This window comes from Homalodisca vitripennis, chromosome X (assembly GCF_021130785.1).
Source record: "Homalodisca vitripennis isolate AUS2020 chromosome X, UT_GWSS_2.1, whole genome shotgun sequence".
Lineage (NCBI taxonomy): Eukaryota > Metazoa > Arthropoda > Insecta > Hemiptera > Cicadellidae > Homalodisca > Homalodisca vitripennis.
In genome coordinates, this window is record NC_060215.1 from 31,350,922 (window position 1) to 31,375,296 (window position 24,375).

At 37.9% G+C, this 24,375-nt stretch overlaps 1 protein-coding gene across 5 annotated transcripts in view; it reads right to left on the reverse strand.

The window, feature by feature from the left end:
* The window catches only part of LOC124368883 (latrophilin Cirl-like), a 248,354-nt gene extending 226,090 nt beyond the window's left edge, over positions 1-22,264 (reverse strand). The window contains exon 1 of one of the 5 annotated variants that reach the window (XM_046826375.1): positions 21,361-22,254. The gene's annotated coding sequence lies outside the window, so the exon portion shown is untranslated. Of the gene's footprint in view, positions 1-21,360 lie in introns of all 5 variants that reach the window. The other 4 variants (XM_046826373.1, XM_046826374.1, XM_046826379.1 and 1 more) reach the window with 4 other exon arrangements.
* Positions 22,265-24,375: the final 2,111 nt, after the last annotated feature.

Here is a 24,375-nt window from a genome sequence, read left to right on the forward strand (position 1 = left end):
ACGCAACACCTGTAATAAAACGTCTACTCACCGAAACCGTGTAAACACCGCTGTGTGCATTTGAAATATTATATCCGGTTGTAAAAAGGGAAAGATGGAAAGTAGAAACTTGTAGTGGACTGTGTCCAGTACGAATTTAAAACTTGATAACTGCAGAGCATCAGAAAATTCCGGACTAAATTATCGGACAGTTAAATACGCGTTTCTCTTCGATCCGATTCAGTTTGGAACAGAAACTCTGTCCCCCGGTTTCTCCTTCAATAGGAACAAAAGAGCCTCTCCTCTCAGTCAACCGTAAGGCGAGTAGGTCGCCTAAACAGAAGCTTCAGTAAGGAATCCGCACAGTGTCATCATTTCCACCAGACTTACAATTCAATGGCTGCGATTCACCGTATCACAGGCGGAAAGGGTTGGAATTTTCGTCCGCGGTATTTAAGGGGGTGCCTTTGTAGATGAAGAGCGCGGCGCGGCGGTCGGGGGCGCGACGCTGTATTTCTCCCCCGTAACTTGTCCCCAACACCTGTTAGTTACGGCCCAATTATTTACTCCACTGTATTGAATTGAGAACGGTGCCAATTTGTTTCACCGACGAAAGTCTTCGAAAACAATCGGATCGGGGATCCCCCACCGTTCGTTCTGTGTCGCTTTGTCTTAATTCTTGAAACCTAATTTACGGTTCCGGTCACGTCGAATCCACACGGTTTAAATTCAAAAGTTTTAAAAATCGTGTTTCAGCCACGTTCCAAAATATAAAACTAATTTTTCGACTAAATATTAACTCGCATTTATTCTGTAATAATAGTTTCTGCAGGATTTCGGATATTTTCTATATGTTACAAAATGTATTACACAACGTTTCGAGGGTTGGAATCTGTCCTCTTCGTCAGGTGAAGTTATTGTTAATACATACAAAAATTAAGAACAACAATAAGAAAAGAAGGGAAAGGAAGCTGCTTCAAACACACTAAAGCTTGGAGTCCAGTCCATGCGTTATAACATATGAAGATTTTGTAACGATGGCAAATGTCCGAAATCCTGTTATCCTTTCAAACCTGACATCATCAATAACGGACTTTAAACAAAGAGTCACTGCAAGTTTGGAGTTTCTACGCACAGCAAAATATTTCTCCAAACGAGTTATAAAATCTATTATCGGTTATGTAAATTTACAGTCACTTAATACAACGGGACAAAGTAACTGGGTTAGAGTGATGTTATAACTTCAGGTTACAAGAGGTACGGTGCAGTTGGGACACTAATAGCCATATTGTTCACTTCCGATCTAAAATATTATGTTACACAGAAAATAATATTATTAACGTACTGTTTTATCTTCAGAATAAAGCATAGTTTTTATCCGATATGTACATAATAATAATACATTATGTGTCAATAAGGATTTAGGATAAGAATACATAATTATATAAACATAGTGATTTATTAAGTCAAATATTAAGATGACCGCCAGTACATACCTATTGGAAGCACCAGGACCATTACTACCTCGATTACAATACAGAAAAAATTACAAATATAATTAAACAATATAAAGCGTGTTCCGGATTATATTCCTAACGCTAACCTCAAAATTAATATTTACTTTTATGGAAATATCAGTCAAATATACACAACTTGAATTCGCGGTTCTCCACTAGAGCACGATTGGAATAGTAGGCACTCCATACACTTTATAACTTACACTACTTGAAATCGTGGCTCACCACTAGAGCACGATTGGGATAGTAGGCACTCCATGCATGTTATAACTTGCACTACTTGAATTCGTGGTTCTCCACTAGAGCTAGATTGAGATAGTAGGGACTCCATGCATGTTATAACTTACACTACTTGAATTCGTGGTTCTCCACTAGAGCTAGATTGAGATAGTAGGGACTCCATGCATGTTATAACTTACACTACTTGAATTCGTGGCTCACGACTAGAGCCAGATTGGGATAGTAGGCACTCCATGCATGTTATAACTTACACTACTTGAATTCGTGGCCTACCACTAGAGCCAGATTGAGATAGTAGGCACTCCATGCATGTTATAACTTACACTACTTGAATTCGTGGCCTACCACTAGCCAGATTGAGATATTAGGCACTCCATGCATGTTATAACTTACACTACTTGAATTCGTGGCCTACCACTAGATCCAGATTGAGATAGTAGGCACTCCATGCAAGTTATATCTTGCAGCAATCACATTTTACGTTTAAATGGAGACTTGGCGGGGAAAATACATGTCTCTGGGGTTCTCTGGCTGCCAGTAACTGTAATATTACTTTTCTTCTCTACACTTGCAATTTTAACGGATAGCATGCCTCTGAACTGTAAACACTTTTAAGAACCTTGGAAAGAAAATATATTTCAATTTTTTATACGTTAAATACACAGCTATTTAAAATGTATCTTGACAGTAAGAAAGCCTTTTAGATTTTGATGTTAGCACTCTTTACGTAGATAGATGATTACTGGGAAGGAATCAAAGGGTCGTGTCAGTGTGCAAAGCTAGAAACAGAGCTGAGCCATTGAATGTCTCAAAGCCCCGAACTACCGTACGACACGGGATGGAAATAAGCATTTCTTCCGCGGAAGTGAAGGTTAGAAAATCAAAATTGAAATAATAAGCTCAACAGTTTACTAATGATGATTGTGGAGTAAAAGTGGCAAGTAGGGTATCAGTTAATAAATCTACAGTAGTGTATAGGTCAGCTTGGGTAAAACGCCAAAACACATTGTAATCAGCCATTAAAGGAAATAAAAAGTGGTGGAACACGGAGCTTATCAGGTAGTGAAGTGGTAATCTGGAGTTGCGTGTACGGCCGGCGGTAATCATGGGCCCGACTAACACCATACTGTGTAATTTGGCATGGCGGGGTAGCAGGGTCTGTGTACCACCTGCACAATCGAGTTCATTACTCGGCCATGTAGTGTACCAACTTGCACCTGCTATCATTATATACATTGTCGAACTGTGTACCATCTACACGGTGTATCGTCGCATGGTCACGTTGTGTACCACATACACCTGGTATCATTACATGGCCATGTAGTGTACCAACTTGCACCTGCTATCGTTATATACATTGTCGAACTGTGTACCATCTACACGGTGTATCGTCGCATGGTCACGTTGTGTACCACATACACCTGGTATCATTACATGGCCATGTAGTGTACCAACTTGCACCTGCTATCGTTATATACATTGTCGAACTGTGTACCATCTACACGGTGTATCGTCGCATGGTCACGTTGTGTACCACATACACCTGGTATCATTACATGGCGATGTAGTGTACCAACTTGCACCTGCTATCATTATATACATTGTCGAACTGTGTACCATCTACACGGTGTATCGTCGCATGGTCACGTTGTTTACCACATACACCTGGTATCATTACATGGCGATGTAGTGTACCAACTTGCACCTGCTATCTTTATATACATTGACGAACTGTGTACCATCTACACGGTGTATCGTCGCATGGTCACGTTGTGTACCACATACACCTGGTATCATTACATGGCCATGTAGTGTACCAACTTGCACCTGTTATCTTTATATACATTGTCGAACTGTGTACCATCTACACGGTGTATCGTCGCATGGTCACGTTGTGTACCACATAAACCTGGTATCATTACATGCATGTATGGTTGTAGTGTACCAACGTGCACCTGCTATCTTTATATACATTGACGAACTGTGTACCATCTACACGGTGTATCGTCGCATGGACAAGTAGTGTACCACCTCTACCTGGTGTATGGTACATAATGTACCACTCACCGCATGACCACTTTGTGTACCACGTTACAAAATGAGTTTATTATATGCTCCTGTTGTGTTTCGTGTACAAATGATGAGCAATGTACCACTCTCCGCATAATCACGTTCTGTACCACATAATAAACGATTATTGTACTACCAGAGCGGTTCCCACGACAAAAAACTTGCACTCATTCCAAGGTAACAGGCGTTACAAACTGTATCCACGACGTGATCTCGGAATGTTTCAACCGAACTGTTCCCACAGCAGAGTAAACAACTCGCACTCATCGCACGATCGTACCCACAACCCGATCCCCAAGTGTACCATCCGCACCTGAACTGGATACAAGACCGAAAGGCGTTACATCAGCAATCATTACGCGACCTCTTATTGCAGTAATGTGCGAGTCTCATGAGCGAGGTGTGCCGCGGAGTGATGTCACCAGGGAGTTGCAATCACGGCTCTCGCCAGCAGACTTTCGCTCAGCAAAACCGTTCCTCAGTTATCGTTTATTTATAGACTTATCGTTTACCCTTTACACTCAGCGAGCTACGTGCTCTCAGCCGTCGAGGCGGAAAATCTTTCAATATGCGTTGCAACAACTTACATTTCACAATCGACCCAGGATAGAACCGAATTGGACGCAATGCCCAAAATATGTTCTCGAGAATTACAATATTTGAAACAACAGTATAATTTCACACGTCCGACATATTTTATACGATGCTGCCTCGACGTAAAAATAACACCATGCAGAATATAGGCGGCAGGCACTTCGTTTTTTAGAATTTTTTTAGAATTTTTTCTAGAACTACTATTTTTATATTCCAACTTGCAAGCCTGACCTTCATTATTAATAATAATAAGAGGTCTTAATTAGTTTCTTATAAACTAACCCCCTATATATCTCAGGCCTTAATACATTTAACAACAGCTTTTTGCCACAATCAAATCAGGCAGGCACTGATATACGTCTCATAGTTTATACAGTGAATGGAAAACTTGGTTAGGGTCTCCCTTCACGTTTTTCAAGTCCGTAGACATTAAAATGAGACCTCACCGTCTAAACTTAAGGTCTCGAAGGTGTAGGGTCTGATACTGACTTTTGGGTCTAAAATTCGAGATGACCGCCGGTACAGGCCCTTAACGTGCGGTGAAGCGAGGAGTACAAAATAGCCTAACGTCGACAAAGCGTCGCGCGTGGGGAAAGTTAAACCCCCCAAAGCATGTGTAATATCCCCCCTCATTTATGCACGCAAAGTGATGTATCATCTACGAGGAGCAGACTCGTCCGCTACATCCCTCCTGGTAGCTCGCGTGTTACGAAAGAGGGTCTCCAATGGCTCTACGAGCTGTACTTGTTTAATTGGGCTGAGCCGGAAACAGTAGACAGATGTCTTCAGGCACCACTGGTGCTACTCTGGATGTTATTGCTGTGGGAGGAGGGGAGTGTGGAGCCGGGGGGAGGGGGGGTCGTGTCTCTGTCCTGTCCTCTCGACCCGACATGTGTGTGCGCGCTATACCGACACCGCTTGGCTCCCGGCCTGCCAGAGGCTTCTCTCTGCCAACACTACTTTTTCATTTGTTTCTCCATAAATTATTTGTAGCTGCCCGTTTAGAAGCGTGTAGTATTTTTCTACTCCGCCGCGCCGCCTCGGGTTCTTACTCGACTCGGCCATATTTATGAATGTGGGCATACCTGCACGAAACATGTGTTCCTGTATGATGTACAGTACACAGGCCGCATTAGTATTACGGGAATCGCCGCCGCACCGCATCTTTCCAGCTCTCTAAGTGCTTTCTTTCCAACACGTGTACCCACCAGTACTACGAATTGCGTGTATCAGAGTTCAGAAACTCGGAACAGAACCGATCGGTGGGGATGTAGCTAAGTAGGTTTTATTTCTTTATACACAAACGCACCAAAATTGAAGTATACCTCCACAACTCACACGGTAACTAGAGAAATTACAACGGGAACCGTTGCAAATGACATGAAATGCCATTACGCGACATACACCGATCCTGCAAGTGACATGAAATGCCATTACGAGACATACACCAATCCTGCAAGTGACATGAAATGCCATTACGAGACATACACCGATCCTGCAAGTGACATGAAATGCCATTACGCGACATACACCGATCCTGCAAGTGACATGAAATGCCATTACGAGACATACACCGATCCTGCAAGTGACATGAAATGCCATTACGAGACATACACCGATCCTGCAAGTGACATGAAATGCCATTACGAGACATACACCGATCCTGCAAGTGACATGAAATGCCATTACGCGACATACACCGATCCTGCAAGTGACATGATATGCATTACGCGACATACACCGATCCTGCAAGTGACATGATATGCATTACGCGACATACACCGACCCTGCAAGTGACATGATATGCATTACGCGACATACACCGATCCTGCAAGTGACATGATATGCATTACGCGACATACACCGACCCTGCAAGTGACATGATATGCATTACGCGACATACACCGATCCTGCAAGTGACATGATATGCATTACGAGACATACGCCGATCCTGCAAGTGACATGATATGCATTACGAGACATACACCGATCCTGCAAGTGACATGAAATGCCATTAAGAGACATACACCGATCCTGCAAGTGACATGATATGCATTACGAGACATACACCGACCCTGCAAGTGACATGATATGCATTACGCGACATACACCGATCCTGCAAGTGACATGATATGCATTACGAGACATACACCGATCCTGCAAGTGACATGATATGCATTACGCGACATACACCGACCCTGCAAGTGACATGATATGCATTACGCGACATACACCGATCCTGCAAGTGACATGATATGCATTACGAGACATACGCCGATCCTGCAAGTGACATGATATGCATTACGAGACATACACCGATCCTGCAAGTGACATGAAATGCCATTAAGAGACATACACCGATCCTGCAAGTGACATGAAATGCCATTACGAGACATACACCGATCCTGCAAGTGACATGATATGCATTACGCGACATACACCGATCCTGCAAGTGACATGATATGCATTACGCGACATACACCGATCCTGCAAGTGACAAATCTGGTTGCAATTAGAGGTAGTATAAAACTGATTAATATCCCCTAAAAATTCAAACTCAAAATAAATCAGACTTTTACATAAAGATATGTAGGTATAGAAATATTTTATATATCATGTAAGTAAACTACATACATTTTTTAAATCAGCACGCAATTCATGATTAAACGTATGTATTGGTTTGTATCTTTGTGCGGTATAATTCAAAAGACATAAATCTGAATATGGTGATAACTTGTTAGATGATGAATTAGGTGTGGTTGAATTTCCATAAAAGACAAAACCCAAAAATGTGTGTGTTACTGTTAAAGTTAAAACTCGTAGGCAATGGTACACAATGTATGATGGTTTTGACTTGGACACATCTCGCTCCATATTATGTCGGACATATGGACCAGCCGTCGAAAACGCAGCACTTCCTGGGGACCCAGGACATCTGTCCACCCGACCTAACTCGAGTCGGTGACAGATAATCCCGCAGGGGCTCGGGAGTCTAGCAGTGTAGTGAGTGCAACCTACAACAATAGTGAAGTTCGGTGATGTCGAGTGTCGAGGCTCGGCGGCGCGGGCCAGGACTAGCAGATGTACCTCTACCATGTAATTAGCGTGTCTGTCCCTGCGCATGCGCCGGCCGGCCTGCTCTGCCTGGCCCGTCCTGTCTTATTAATACTCGTGTTAAGTGAGAATATTACCTGTATTGAGCTGTAAGTGTGTCGCCAAATTACCGGTACAAACCCTGAGTCTTCCGCGCCGGCCGAGCCGCTGCAACGCTCCTGCCTTCTTTGACTTCGACCAACCGTCAATTATCGTTGGTCTTACCCGACCTGCCATTTTGACGTGTCGACATTCCTGCACTTTAATTTTTGTCACACCACAGTGTGAATTTACTGTGCATGTATGTGTGTGTGTGTGTGTGTGTGAGAGAGAGAGAGAGAGAGAGAGAGAGAGAGAGAGCGAGACAAGTATGTTACATGTTTACAGCTAAGCAGATAGGAAAAAGACTGTTTATTGGACAAACAAATACAATATATCCCAAAAGCATCAGACGAATTACGACATGGTGGATATTGACAATGGCGGATATTTCGGATGATACTATGAAGGGTTGCAGATATGCAAACCACTAGGAGTCATGACCAGAGTGATAATTTTGGACAATTGGAATGATTCCAAGAAGAGTTGCAGATATGCGACTCGCGAGGAGTCAGGACCTGAGTGATAATTGTGGACACTTGGAATGATTCCAAGAAGGGTTGCAGATATGCGACTCGCGAGGATTGAGGACCTGAGTGATAATTGTGGACACTTGGAATGATTCCAAGAAGGGTTGCAGATATGCGACTCGCGAGGATTCAGGACCTGAGTGATAATTGTGGACACTTGGAATGATTCCAAGAAGGGTTGCAGATATGCGACTCGCGAGGAGTCAGGACCTGAGTGATAATTGTGGACAATTGGAATGATTCCAAGAAGGGTTGCAGATATGCGACTCGCGAGGATTGAGGACCTGAGTGATAATTGTGGACAATTGGAATGATTCCAAGAAGGGTTGCAGATATGCGACTCGCGAGGAGTCAGGACCTGAGTGATAATTGTGGACACTTGGAATGATTCCAAGAAGGGTTGCAGATATGCGACTCGCGAGGAGTCAGGACCTGAGTGATAATTGTGGACACTTGGAATGATTCCAAGAAGGGTTGCAGATATGCGACTCGCGAGGATTGAGGACCTGAGTGATAATTGTGGACAATTGGAATGATTCCAAGAAGGGTTGCAGATATGCGACTCGCGAGGAGTCAGGACCTGAGTGATAATTGTGGACACTTGGAATGATTCCAAGAAGGGTTGCAGATATGCGACTCGCGAGGAGTCAGGACCTGAGTGATAATTGTGGACACTTGGAATGATTCCAAGAAGGGTTGCAGATATGCGACTCGCGAGGATTGAGGACCTGAGTGATAATTGTGGACAATTGGAATGATTCCAAGAAGGGTTGCAGATATGTGACTCGTGAGGAGTCAGGACCTGAGTGATAATTGTGGACACTTGGAATGATTCCAAGAAGGGTTGCAGATATGCGACTCGCGAGGATTCAGGACCTGAGTGATAACTGCTGGTAATTGTCGCCTTAATTTAATATAAAACAATACAGTATCTAATACATCAGTACATCGTGCAAACACGGTAATGCCAATGGTCATGATAAACTACTACTACAACTGTTTGATAAACTAGCGTGTTGTGCAATATGTTCTATGTTACACGATACGATTATTTAGCGTTGGAAGGGTTGATTTTTTTATTACTGCGTTTTATGACCTCCCATTGTTACAAGAGCCTTGGTTTTAAGCACCTTTGTGAGTAGGGAACATGTAATTTTAAGATAGATATGTTACACATGTAAATAATACATGTTTTAACTTTCGTTCTGGGTAATATGGTTTTATTTTTACATAGTAAAAATTTTAATGCCTGCTTAATCAATTGTTACGTAATGCCTGGATCTACTATTATCACCTTCGGATAAACAAAATAATAGAAATTAATTCAGCCATTTTCTTTTTCTTTAAGTCGTCTAACACTGGAAGTAGAAGAAATGCTTGTAATAAAAAACACACACAACAATCCCATTATTTAAATGAATATATTTATAAAACGATAATAAACAAGAAAACACAATGGTCTACTACAATGGTACGTGATTCATACAGTTTATAATGACTATTATAAAATATACGGTTTCTTATCCGAATAAACAACGGAAACCTATTTATATTTCACGTCTAACTTCGACCTAAAACATTCTGATTGTAACTTCGTTAGTTCAATCAAATACTTCGCAACTCAGAAGTTTATGAAACACTCAATACACAAAATAACATTACCTTTACCCATTTAATGCCTGTTATCGCAGAAAGATCCTGTTTCTTTCGTCCGCCACTGAATCCTAAAATGTCGGTCAATGTGGTCAATGTCACACTCGTTTCCAATCTTCTAGAAAGTCCCGTATGACTTCTATTCGGCAAGAAACTAAAAGAGCGTTGTGTTGTATGGTAGTTAGGTATAAATTGCTCCGTACATTGCAAGAATGTACATAAACTTTGTCTTGTATTGTTCTACCGTACATTGTACAGTAATGTAAACAAAGCCTCGCCGTGTAGGATAACTACTCGTATTCCCTAAGAATATAGCCTAAAGAACCCATCCCCTGTACAATAATGAAGTATATTCTGCAAGAATGTAAATGGACCTTGCCGTGAACGATACACACTTGAATTTTGCAGAATACTAAAAAGCTGCGGTATAGTACTGACGCAAATTCTGCAGGAATGTACAGAATCATTCATTACCTTGTACAATACGTACTGTGGTGTATTTTTAACGAATGTACAGAAACATTGCCTTGTACAGTAATGACGTGCGTTCTGCATGAATGCAAATAACTGAGACTAGTACACACCTAATTTATTATATATGCATTTTGCACGAATGCACAAATACTGCTGCTGTCACTTCTAACCATAGCAATCGTTTAATGGTGTCATAGCAGAGCTGACGTGTGTTTGCTGCACTGTGAAGAATAGTGGTTGTGTCGAGATTTCGCAGCCGCAGACACCTGGATGTACAGGAATACCGGGCGTGGATGTAGGCCTACATGTACTGTACACTGTACAATAATGCCGTATGTAATGGTGCATACGGAGATGATACGCTGCTAGCATAAATGTAACAGATTGGTCCACGGACAGCCTTTTTCACCAGGAGTTGCAGAGTCAGATACCGCGATGTACAGGAATGCCGGACGTGGATGTAGGCCTACATGTACTGTACACTGTACAATAATGCCGTATGTAATGGTGCAGGCAGGCAGGCAGAGACGATGCGCGGCGAGAGGAAAGGTAACGGACTGGTCCAAGGACAGCCCCTTTCATCAGGGTCTGCAGCCGCCTGCCTCGCCTCGCCGACACTGCCACGGCTAGCTCGCTAGCCTCACTCGGTACATTCCGGCACCTACTGTTGTACCTACCACGCTCCCCGACACTGCCACGGCTAGCTCGCTAGCCTCACTCGGTACATTCCGGCACCTACTGTTGTACCTACCACGCTCGCCGACACTGCCACGGCTAGCTCGCTAGCCTCACTCGGTACATTCCGGCACCTACTGTTGTACCTACCACGCTCGCCGACACTGCCACGGCTAGCTCGCTAGCCTCACTCGGTACATTCCGGCACCTACTGTTGTACCTACCACGTTCGCCGACACTGCCACGGCTAGCTCGCTAGCCTTACTCGGTACATTCCGGCACCTACTGTTGTACCTACCACGCTCGCCGATACTGCCACGGCTAGCTCGCTAGCTTACTCGGTACATTCCGGCACCTACTGTTGTACCTACCACGCTCGCCGACACGGGCTCCCCGTTACTCGGACGTTAACATCACCGGCATACACGATTACGTTACTACCCGGTAGGATCTGTCGTCTTTATTTAGGAACGATGCACCCACGCGCATTCCACTCACATATCATACTTGTGTCTGAGGATGAGGCGTACTTGTGTAGTTCATGGACCAACTGCAAGGACGAGCATTAGCTAAACCTGTACCGTACCAGATTAATTGTATTAATATAGTTTGTCATACTTTAACGAACTTGAATCTTCTGTGAATACCACTCTAACAATTACATTATATTTTGCAACTGTAACACAGTATTAGTTCAGTATTTTGTATTTATTACGTGAGCATTGCGTATTAAACGTTATTGAAAAATACGTTAGTTACAAATGTTACGTAATAGCCCATATTACAGCACTGGGACGCTTGCGCACCTACGCGAATCTGAGAGGCTGTTACCACCCTTGTGTTGTAAAGAAGTTTTACTCGATATGCCATTTAAAATATTTTAGCTCCACTTCCATTTTGTTTTCATACCAAAAGCACTTTTCACATCTCCAAAAGTAATCGAGGTTAGTTTGACAAAGTAACTTGAGTGATGTGCAATGCCTACTTAAATTGAATCTAAGATTAGCTTCAGGTTATAAACACTGTATGAACCTTTTCGTTCCATGATCTTTTACTTTGACCACCGACAATGATCTCCTGACCAAAGCGATACGTAATTGTAACTTACAGACGCAAGAATTTGTAATTAAGACCATTACGTCATTGTTGATACTCAATACTTGTTTATTGACACAGTTGAACTTTAGAGTTTTTTAGTTTTTTTACACGCATGTACAGATTATTACAGATTGACTTGCCGACTTCATATAGGCTCATCAAGGACCTCCTGAAAACTGTAGAACGCCTTTCCGACCAAGTGGGTCCTCAAGTGGAACCTGAACTTTTTCATGCTCGTTATATTTTGTATATACGGTGGAATTGAGTTAAACAATATTGGTTCAAATTAAAATATTGGGTTTTTAACAGAGCTAATCTTAATTTGTCTACCATAAAATCTGTTTTGTACCTAGTGTGCTATTTAAGATCAGGAACTGAAAAGCGTTTCTTCACGTTTGTAAACAAATATTACCGTATGATAACATAATAGATTAGCCAATGTAAGGATTCCACTTGATCGGAACGTTAGGTTAAGACTTCAAAACACGTGGATAGAAATAGATTCGTAAATTTAATCAATGGGAAAAAGGTAATATATAACCCGATCCGCTTTAACCTTATCAGTCCAATTTTATTTGGTTAACTTTTATTCGTGGAAGTAGTAAGATTGCATTGTTTAATCGTTAATATATTGGATTTGCCGACATTAACGTCTTCAAGAAGGCACAGCCGAGTGTTAGTGGCTCAAGCGAGAGAGTGAACTAATTTTTGAAGTAAGTGGAAGAGGACCAAGCGGGTCGTAACGATGTCAGTTTGTTAGCGTAATTAGGAAGTAGTTTTATTTGGGGGTTCTAAACTTCCGTAGGGGTACATTCTGGCATTAGTATTTGTATTAAACTTCGGTAGAGGCACATTCCGGCATTAGTATTTGTATTAAATTTCCTTATAGGTACATTCTGGCATTATGATTTGTATTAAACTTCCGCAAGGGTACATTCAGACATTAGTATTTGTATAAAATTTCCTTATGGGTACATTCTGGCATTATGATTTGTATTAAACTTCCGCAAGGGTACATTCAGACATTAGTATTTGTATAAAATTTCCTTATGGGTACATTCTGGCATTATGATTTGTATTAAACTTCCCCAAGGGTACATTCTGACATTAGTATTTGTATTAAGATCCGTATAGGTACATTCTGGCATTATGATTTGTATTAAACTTCCCCAAGGGTACATTCTGACATTAGTATTTGTATTAAGATCCGTATAGGTACATTCTGGCATTATGATTTGTATTAAACTTCCGCAAGGGTACATTATGACATTATGATTTGTATTAAACTTCCGCAAGGGTACATTCTGATATTAGTATTTGTATTAAATTTCCTTATAGGTACATTCTGGCATTATGATTTGTATTACACTTCCGCAAGGGTACATTCTGACATTAGTATTTGTATTACATTTCCTTATGGGTACATTCTGGCATTATGATTTGTATTAAACTTCCGCAAGGGTACATTCTGACATTAGTATTTGTATTAAATTTCCTTATGGGTACATTCAAGCATTAGTATTTGCATTAAACTTCCGTATTGGTACATTCTGGCATTAGTATTTGTATTAAAAAGCCAAATAATTAACCTGATAACACATCTGAACTGAGGTATCGAATAACTTTATCAGGCAAATCTTGTTTGATAAGTAAATTCCTTGAACTACACAACTCAATCAATCGGAAACTTCGCGAATGGCAGAAGAGTTTTTTTACGTCTAAAACCACAACATACACAGATTAAAGAAGATAGAAAAGGAAAACGTTAAGATCCGGAAATACGCAAAGGAACGAACAAAGTTCCAATTTAAGGCACTTGATAACTTCCCCGAAAGTTACGTAAATCACTGCATAGCCTAAATGTTAAGACAATTCTTAGAAAATCTCTGACAACTAAAATCATAAAACGTATTAAATGTATTTATCGCGTATTTATAAGTTAAGTATGCATTTATATATTTATAAGTGTAATATAACTTACTTATTCGTATAGTGTAATAGTAAGTTCCGATTTATATAGCATCGTTTAACTCTACGTAGAAATGTTAGGTTACTGATGTGTTTACTAGTCTATAAACCAAATCGTACTTAAATCCTTCAACGTTTCGTACAACAATAGTTTTTAATGTTTCACCGAGATAAGCAACCGTCGATAGAACACACAAATCTCTTTAGAGGTAACGTTTGAACATTCACACGAAAAAGGAAAATTGGGGGAGATTTCAAAATCAACCATTTATTCAGGTACAATCTTAATATGGAGTTGGAAAGCCTATAAAGTAAGAACGTCCTAAACCTGAACTTTTTACACGATAGCCCTTTTTTAAGACATTATTTAAAAAAGAACGAATGCCGACGCAAACCGAAGGTTTACCAGCTTTGCAAAATTTCAGTTTTACAAATTTTAAAATGTTATAGTCCAAGAGACAATTGGACGGAAAGTGGTGAAAGATTTTTCACATAAAACACAGAAAAAAATTCTTTGTCTCTTTGCAAGACATGCGAGGTCTTACTGTAAACCTTTGGTGTGGATGACGAACAGGTACCAGAATTCCTGTTTTTCAGTCTGCAATCTCTCGTAAAAGAAGCAGAAGAAACGGAATTTTGGATCACCCTGTATATTATGGTTTAAATTTAAATAACCCGTACGCTTGGATATCGTAGCTACAATACGTGAAAATACACTTTTTTATAAATACGGTAGTGAAGTCTTTCACGCTTTAAAATAAGCGATCATTAAAGATTTGTAACAAAAGTGTAGGTTGAAAATGAAACAGCAATACTTGCTCAGTTGTGAGGCATTTAAAGTTTTTGTCATTCAGAAACAAACTTTTCACAAACAACATCAAGCGTTAACAAACTTTAAGTCCGTTATAAAATACAATCTACACGGACAGGCCTAAAAATTATAAATACCAGATTTTGAAACCTAGCGCAACCCATCCAAAGCGATGCAGTAGAGTGAGTAACAAATTTGGTTTCTGTAACAACAACGCGTGTTTTGTGAAACACACAAAAAGTTTTGTTGTTACGGTTTGTGTGTTTCACAAAACACGCGTTGTCCGTGGATAATCGTGAACGCAGTTCAATCAACTCGCATTTAAACTAAACACTTTTCTCTGACACACCCTGGTTAATTACCTACAAGCACCACATCGCTACTAATACCGAATTTCAACGACCACCGGCAAAATAAAAATCCATAGTTAGTAATATACATCAATTTTACTCCACACAAATATAAATTACCACTACAAAATCGGGAAATGGTAACGAATTTATTGAATTGGTAAGATCGGATCAAATTTGCACCTTGGTGAAAACTGGCGGTTTTTATTGTTGTGTCGTATACAACTGAAATCCGTTGTATACATGTTTATAGCAATAAATGCACGACTAAACCCTCGCAACAGCCATGGTTTTAACTCCAACAATATGCTGAGCACCTCAATATCGATTTTTCTCTCTCAAAAAAATTTACAAATAACACTCTCTCCAATTTTCCCCTTCGTCGCGAATTGAGGACACACAGAGCAAAGGAAATGTGGGATGTAACGTTTACCGAATTAGTGATCTCACAGTGAGGCCTCGTAGCCCAGTCTCTCTCGGGCCAGGGTCTCTAGACGCTAGGCGGCCGCAGCTGCCGCTGTGTAATAGTTCCCTCACTCAGCAAGGCAGGCAGACCATGTGTTATTACAAAGGTCCGAGGCCTCTGCTCAGGTCGCCCGATCCTTAACCGCACAATAATACCCGATTTTTTCCCCTTGAGGCCCTCATCTAACAGATTTTATTGTTTTCCCTCAACTTCGCGAGACTATCCGAAACGCATCAAAAACACATGGAATTCCGGCCCAGATGATTGGGTCAGACAGAGCACTCGCTCGCTTTAGATGATACAATATTTTTACAGAATTTCATTAACACCTCTGGCGACAGTGGGTGTGAGGGAGAGGGGGGGGGGTAATTGTGTTTCATAGACATAAGCGTGTACTTTGTATGCGATGACAGTGTTAGGACGCTTGACCAGAGGAAGACTGCACAACGAAAGTTGCGTTCAGTTTCCGAAATGGAAATTAACAGAAACCCTTTTAAAACAATACATTTATTAACAAATAGGCTACCAGGAAAGGGCCATGCTGAGGGAACTCTACAATATACATTCGAATAATATTTCTTAATTTATAGTAGTGATTGAGAACTGATATTATATTTTGACACTGCCTTACATGAAATTAAAATAAAAACACGGCGTTTATAATGTTTAGACCCTATTGTTCGATTTAATTTTATTTCGAATCTCCAACACTGTAACTTGTTAACCTTGGAAGAGGGTTCGAAACAGGAACATTGATTTTGTCCCTAAACTTTACTATTGTAGCTATCAAGCTTATTTTATCACATAAATTTTAGGCCTAGTGTACATATACATATTACAACTTGTTATGAATGTAGTGTAACTTACTATAATAATGAATAAGGCCAAAGTACGGTATAGTTGTGTTTATAGCAATAATACATAAATTACCGAAGTAACAACCGGTAACTCTGATTATCATTTAAAAAACAGAACCAGTGGAGAAAGTGTTAAAACATATTTGCAACAATCTGGTGGTTTTTTTTTAACTCTAGACAATGTGCAAATATGTATCTGACGTTGGTTTTTGAAAGGGCCTTCGTACCTATGTACTTAACAGCATACATGAACTATTTTTAGTGGCGTTTAAAAATTGTACATGGAGAAACGATGTCAAAACAATTTGTATTTATTCATGAAGAACGGCTAAAACTGTGATTATTTTATCTCTTTGTGCTAGAGAATTTTCATTATGTACTTTATTTAATTCCAAGATGGCATCCCTGAGGGTGACCCTTTTCGGAAAACTACAAAAAAGGGAACTAGAATTTTTAATATTGGGAGGAAAAACATTATAAATATTTGTTGGTAGCTTTTGGCTGATCAAATAAAAATCTATCAATTCAATCAAAGGCATAATTTAGTACTCATCTATATTGCATTGATTTACCCAAAATTTTAAAAGTTAACTTGTTTTTGTTTAAATAAGGTTTAAACAGTGTCCATCTAGTATGCAAATATGCTTTAAAGTGCTTCTTATAACTGTAATTTTTCTGAAATGCTTATTTCGTCAACTTCCTGCCACTGTTGTCTTTTTTTTACTTTTTATCTTATGAAAGGTTTTAAAGTGATTGAGCTGAAAGTTTTTCTTGTAAACTGATGCCTAAACATGCTTCTTTAACCACCTACAGCCTTTTTATTTTTAACTAAATAATTTTCGCTGACCGCTATATTTATAGAAAGCTGAACCGATTCAGTTGAAAGAAATTTCGTTGCTCATCCACCCTGAGACCAGTTCAGAAAAATAATAAGAGCGTTAAAAAATTTCATTTCAGAATGGAGACAATTATATACATGGTTAATCTTAAATTAATTTTAAAACCCCGTACTTTCTTAACAAATTTGTCAAGACTGGATTCGTTTTTCAGGTTACTTTTATATCAGTATGTATAACTGTCGAAATATCAAACAAAGGGCAACAGAAGAATGTGTCTATTTGATCAATCTAAGAGAGCCCTTATTACTCACTATCTATTATAGATGCATTTTAGTGGTAGTAGTAGGTTTTGTTTAATAATTTAGAAGGTTGCGCCAATAGATATAAATAAAACTGGGTAGCCAGTTTTATTTATATCTATTTGTAGAAATATTTTCACTTAACAAGTTTGTACTAATGCAAAAAATTTTTTTGATTTTTTTTGCCTAAAATATAAAAATTATTTTAAAAACGAGTGTACGAAGGAATTGATTGTTTTTCTCACACTGGGTTTTTAAGCATGACTTACGTACAGTTTATTTCAACTCAATTAAGAAGTACTAATAATATTAATGAATTGGCAAATAAAATAGCTGTTTAGAACCATGTCTATACGGAAAATTGTCTTATGGCTCATATAATAAAAAAACGTATTGTTTTATGTCCCTGCGTTAGTTTTTTTAATCATTTTTTTTATTTATTACTAATGATGAAACGGACAATAGGATTTTGGAAATTAGCCATCGTTGTTATTGAAAAATGTATTACACTACGAGTCGAGGGTTGAAATCTATCCTTTCTTGACATAAAACTTTTAGTTTTTAAAAACTATTAAAGCCTACTGCGGCAATTTTTTAGTTTTAACGTTTTTTGTGTATGCATTAAAACCTGAAGAAGAGGTTAGATTTCTATCGTCTACACGCAGTGATATACTTTTTGTAACAATAACGATGGCATGGCTGTGTTTGAATTATGTAAACTATTAAACTATTCTATTGTAATTATAGATTAAGGTAGATTTTACAACAAATATCCGTTAATTAGCAATTACAAAACTAATTGCGTTAGTTATGTCTATATCAGAGTTAAATGTTAATTTATATCATTACAATGAAACCGCCCATTAAAATTTTTCAGCAAACTGTTTACCTTTCATTTGCATAAGCTTTTTCAAATTTAATTGCAGTTTAAAAAAATAAAAACAGTAGAAAGCTACATTTTTTAGTAAATCGTTAATTTAAGGAAATCGTATGTTTATAAAATATTCTGTGCGCCTTTTTTCTGTTTTATTTTTTTCTAAATTATGTTGGAAAACATAACTTGTAACTTTAATATTTAGGTCCCACAGACATTTCAGTTTTTACCAGCTGACTAACTTAACCATGTTTATTCAGAAAAATGTATAAATGACAAGTTTTTTAATCTAAATTAAAAACAAATTACTTTTTAGTCTACTGTATGTGTTTTTATTGAAAATTTTAAATGCGATTATAAATTATTGACTGTTAATGAGTTCCCTATTGCTTTTATTGTACAGTTTTGATTTCTAGTCAAACTTCTTGTTGAAGTAATAATAGCAATAAAGCAAACATTGATGGTATAAACCTAGTTACTAGGTATAAACCTATCCAAGAATAAAATATTTGACTAATTTTCTTGGTTAACTTTGTTAGGCGTTCCATCTCTCCTTGAAACCATGTATTGTTGCCTTTATTTTTGTTATATACACAAGAGGGTGATAATTATAATATTGCCATTCATAGTAACTTATTGAACTAGTCTAGACTTATTTTTCGTCACTTTTTAAAATTGTGGTAAGCCTACAGCTTCCAATGTTTAAATGATATTATTGTGGCTATTTTTAATTTAACAAATTGTCAAAATTCAAAATATAAATTGTGAAATATGTGTGATTTGTGTAATTGTCCATAATTTATTTCCGCCTCAAATATGATGCATGATAAAAATCTACAATGTATTAAAATTTATGTAATTACAGTAGAATAATTTTTAGCACATCATTCTTAACTCTTAGGAAAAATATTTTGATTCAAAAATCTAAAGTCTATCTTGAGCTCTATTTAAATCAGTAGTTTTACTGACAGAACCAAATATTGTTTTTTTTTCTTTTTCAAATGAATGGGTTACATATACTTAAATTGTGTGTGTGTGTATATATATATATATATATATATATATATATATATATATATATATATATATATATACCGTTAGAGTAAACACCTCCCTAAATGATGATGTATGTTTATGTAAAATGGTTTGCCATTATACTTTAAATGTAACCAATCGCATCAATGGTTTCAATGTATCGAACTTAAATTCTCATGTTAAATATATGTTTATTGTGCATAAAATTAAATTTTCCATCACTAATAAGTGTATATTTCCAACTGAATTTAAAAAAATGCATTAAACAACGTAAAGGGGGGTGTTTTGAGAAATCATTTGGCCTGCAAACTTGAGTTTATATATTATTAAAACTTAAAACCATGTATTTTGTTGCCAGAGGTAATAATAGCAAAAAAAACAATTGACTTTCCTTAAGCAATGTACAGGAGCAAAACTATAATATCACTGCCTATGTTCCCATTCATTTTTTGGGTAAAACTCTGCAAAACACAAAAATATGCATGTACTGAGTTTGCTTTCTGTTCTAGCAATATTTGTTCATCTATGTGGTACACATTCATCTAGTGTAACTATGTGGTAATGTGCTGAGTTTTGAGACTCAACGATTCACTACCAATAACTGGAACACGCTGGGATTTGTTTGACTCCCAGCAAAACTGACCAAGAAAATAAATCAGCTTACATATATCGCGAATCTAACATTGGCCATAAAGACGTACTTCCTGATACGTTTAGAAATGTTATAAGACGTATGAAAAGACCAGGTAGGCTAAACATTAAAATGTAAGTAAAGATTTCAAGTGCTAGGTGAACTGTTTTATCCCATGTACTAATATTATTGCATAATATACGTGGGAAAACAACAGCCCTAGGCAATGATAAATTTTATAGATCAAGATTTTACTGCAACACAGTACTCAAATAAAAGTAACTTGACGTTATTTTGATAGTATTAAAATATGTATATATTCTATGGTACACAATACATATGTATTTTCCAGAGTATTTTAAAAGCCAGGTAGGATACTTACCTTAGTACAAGGTATGAGAGACTTCTTAAAAATAATACTACACTGTAATAGATGAAAATATGTATAATTATAAATTGTGTTACTCAAGAAGCATGAAGCAACATACATAAATTCGAGCAAATAGTTAGTTTCAAGTAAATTAGGATAAAAATTCTCCTTATACTATAAACAACAGCAATATCCGATTTGCTTTATCCGAACATGTTCGTTCAAATTTCCGTTTTAATGTTGTATAAAATTTGTTAGTCCATTATTTGCTGAGACTGCTTTATAAAGTATCATGTGATGTTAAAAAAAAACAACACCACTTTCTGAAATGTATCCAACTAAAAAAAGTTGCTACAACTTGCGTCATTGTAAGCAATTCATTAAGTATCTAGCAGATAAAGAAAACTCTAACTCGACTTTCAAAAGTCGATTATTATTTCAAATCTGACTCTAAGGATCAATAGTTGCCTACGATGTCTAAGACAGGGTGTTATAAAATAAAAAGTATTAAAACTACTATTCAGCCTTGAAAATGAATTAATATTCAGATGACTTGTGATTCGTAAAAGCATTAGCTTATTTGAATTTTAGCTGGAAAAAATATACGAAGACTGAACCAGTAAAAAGTATCTCATAAAATGTATTGCACATAGCAGAATTATCACCAAATAAGTACTAAAATGGGCATAATGTTGATTATATAATTTGAATATCGGTTAGGGCTTCGACTACCTATTATGTTATGATGCTGCGAGATAAAAAATCGCATAGTATACATTCAAATATTAACTTGCGTTATTACATACATAGCTATATTACAATGTACTTATGTACTTACCAAATGTTGGCACGGTGAGGGTTTGATTTTATGTTCGCTGATGTTCTATGATGTTTATGTGTTCCAATTCCAATTGACAAAGAGTTTGGAAATTAAATCCAAAATAAACATAACGGAAACTTGAGACTGTTTGATCTCAACATACACTGAAACACTCACTACACAAAACAGTGCCACCAGTAAACAGTAATTCGTTTGTATTACAGTTTAAAATTGTGCACTTCCACTGAAGACGACTTTACACCAGGTCACATAGGTTTGAAAACATAAAATATATACATTTTAAACACAAAGAACTAAAATACAAACACATACTGCATAAAATGCGAACAACAGCTATGCACGGAGACTTTAACTAAGCGTTTCATTAGTTAGGTTCTTGTTTTTTAAAACAGCGCATTAAAACGAGAAACAAAACTGTGGTCGTGAATTAAAACTTTCGTTATAACACATACGGAGACGAATGTACATGAACAGGTACAACACTCATAATGCGTTTACGATGAACACCGTTCTAAACGACCCATGTATCTTCGGTGTAGTACTGTAAACACAATGGTGGGCCCGGATTCTTAGCCCAGATGCACACCAACGTTCTTTTCGGTCACAATTCCCGCTTCGTGTCGCAGAGACAGTCCAATTTACACACACCACTATACAAAACGCACACTTATCAGGAGAGTTTCACACATTCGGAGTGAGAACTAATTAAAACAAGTGAACTTTGAAAGCTCGACTAGTTATTCTGCACCCCATACAGACTGACAGTGGAGACTGGCCGCGGCGGCGATGGCGAAGGCAGCCAGACGAGCGAGTTCTCCCCACTCCGCCGACTGGTGTAGGAGCATGCCACGAGGTGTCGCTAGTGAACACAGATGCGGAATGCAGTCCTTGTACTCTGGCGCTAGGATGCACCACTGTCACTTCACCTCTCGCATGCTCGTCCCCTTGCCCACTGCTCCAAGCTTGCTTCGCATTCTTTCCAGTGTACTGTCCCTACCACATCACGACTGCTTTGCAATCTCATTGTATAATTACTTCGTGATAGTAGCGCTAATAATGCGATAACCAACCTGCTTTTTATTTTTTTTTATTTGCTTTTGTTTAAGTGCCGATCAACAGTATTACTCAACGTTGATTCTTTACTCATATCAAAGTTGTCTCTAAAATATAATACCTGTTGCCATTATATTTACTAATTGTTTACTACATGAAATTATCAGTCGATTAATCTAATAATTTACGCGCACCTACAATTTGAAATGTGTACGCTTATCGGCTTTGAGGCGGTCGATCTCCAGTATAGTAAATAGTGAAGAACACACAGTTTACATACTAATGTTCAGATTTTCCAATTCTGCCGTTAAAGCAGTATTACTCGAATATAATAAATTATTGTAACACTCGCGTTTTAACGGTCTTGTTGATTCAAGATCTTTATTCGTAAATGCAAAGTACATATTTACATTACGCGTTAAATACTTAGAACTAAATCTAACCTAACAAATCTTTTATACAGTAATAGCACTTATCAAGAAAGTGTGTCTTAAGTTTTTGTTTTTTGACTCTTGAGCAATATAGCATTTACAGAATTTTGGGTGCGTGGACTAAATGTTGCACTGTACAAATTGAGGCGTTCTTCTACGTCAATTGTTCGACACGACGGTTCGAGGCGGACGCGAAGCTGGTGACGGGGGCGACCGGTATGGCCCTGACAACCCCGACTGTAGACCAGGCTCTGCCGGCACCTCCACTCAGTTCCGCACTAGTGGCCGGTTCGAGGGATCCGGCGCATACTTCAAAGCGGTGTTGTGTCGCAAGGCAAGATAAACCAGACGCCCCCGTATGTGCTAAAGTTGGGACCCCTTTCATTTAACATATAATTAACGGTTGAAATGTTTATGCCGTGTACCAACTTATCGCAAAGAAATATTCCCTGATTGCTTGGTGTTACCAGATGGTGGCCGAAGTCTGCATTGCCGACTGACCTCCAGACGTTTTAATACAGACACTACTTGATTATTATTAGGGACCTTGGTTAAAATTACTTCGTGAAATAACCTCAATACAACGTAGATGAGATTTCATTAATGTAATTTTATTTATTGAGATTAATTAATTTACTTGTTCGAGGAGTCCATTGTGAAAAATGTAAATGTTATACAACGGTTTGTATAATGAAAAGTGAAATGAATATTTTATAGCTACCCAGTGTCACTATACACATGTTGATTAAAGACGAGATAACAATTTTATTTCATTCATAATTGTCTCTAAGTTTAGCAACAGTGAACAATTTGTAAAGCAAAGGGAGACAAATTAAATAAAGTTCGGTTACAATAACGGTCAACGTTGGAGGTATGAACATGAAATGTATATCTATACTTTGAAAAAAACAATTACGCCTATATCAGGTTTGTATTATAGACATAAAACACTATTAACACTATTATTGAGTAGTGCAGAACCATTTTATGAGAATTATTTTGTACAAACAGAGGAGAGATAGTTCTTTTCCACTTTTTTGTCGACTTAAAATATTGCCTTTGCAGAATTTATTTATCTTTAAGGTATTAAGGGCTTTTTATCTCAGAAGTGGCAATTTGGGAACTACTGATCTAACATATGAGACCAGAAGTAGAGAAAATCGAATTTTCCGAATTCCTAAAGTGAATAAGTCTGCATTTAAACATTCTTTTTCCTATGTTGGTCCCAAGTTTTTTAATAGATTGCCATACGAAATAAAGTTAGCAAACAATATAAATTCTTTCAGTTTTAAGCTAAAGACATTTTTACTATCTTTTGAAGAGTGTAATTGGTTTTATGATTAACTTCAAATTCAAAATTAGCACTAATTTACAGTAACTTTAATTTAAATAAAATAAGATGAGTATGTTTATGTTCTTAATAAAAATTATTTTCAATCAGTGTACTGTATATTTGCCGGGTTTTTATTTTTATTTCCACTTGTTGCTGTGGAAGCATAATTTTCTTTTGTTTTATATGTATTGTAAG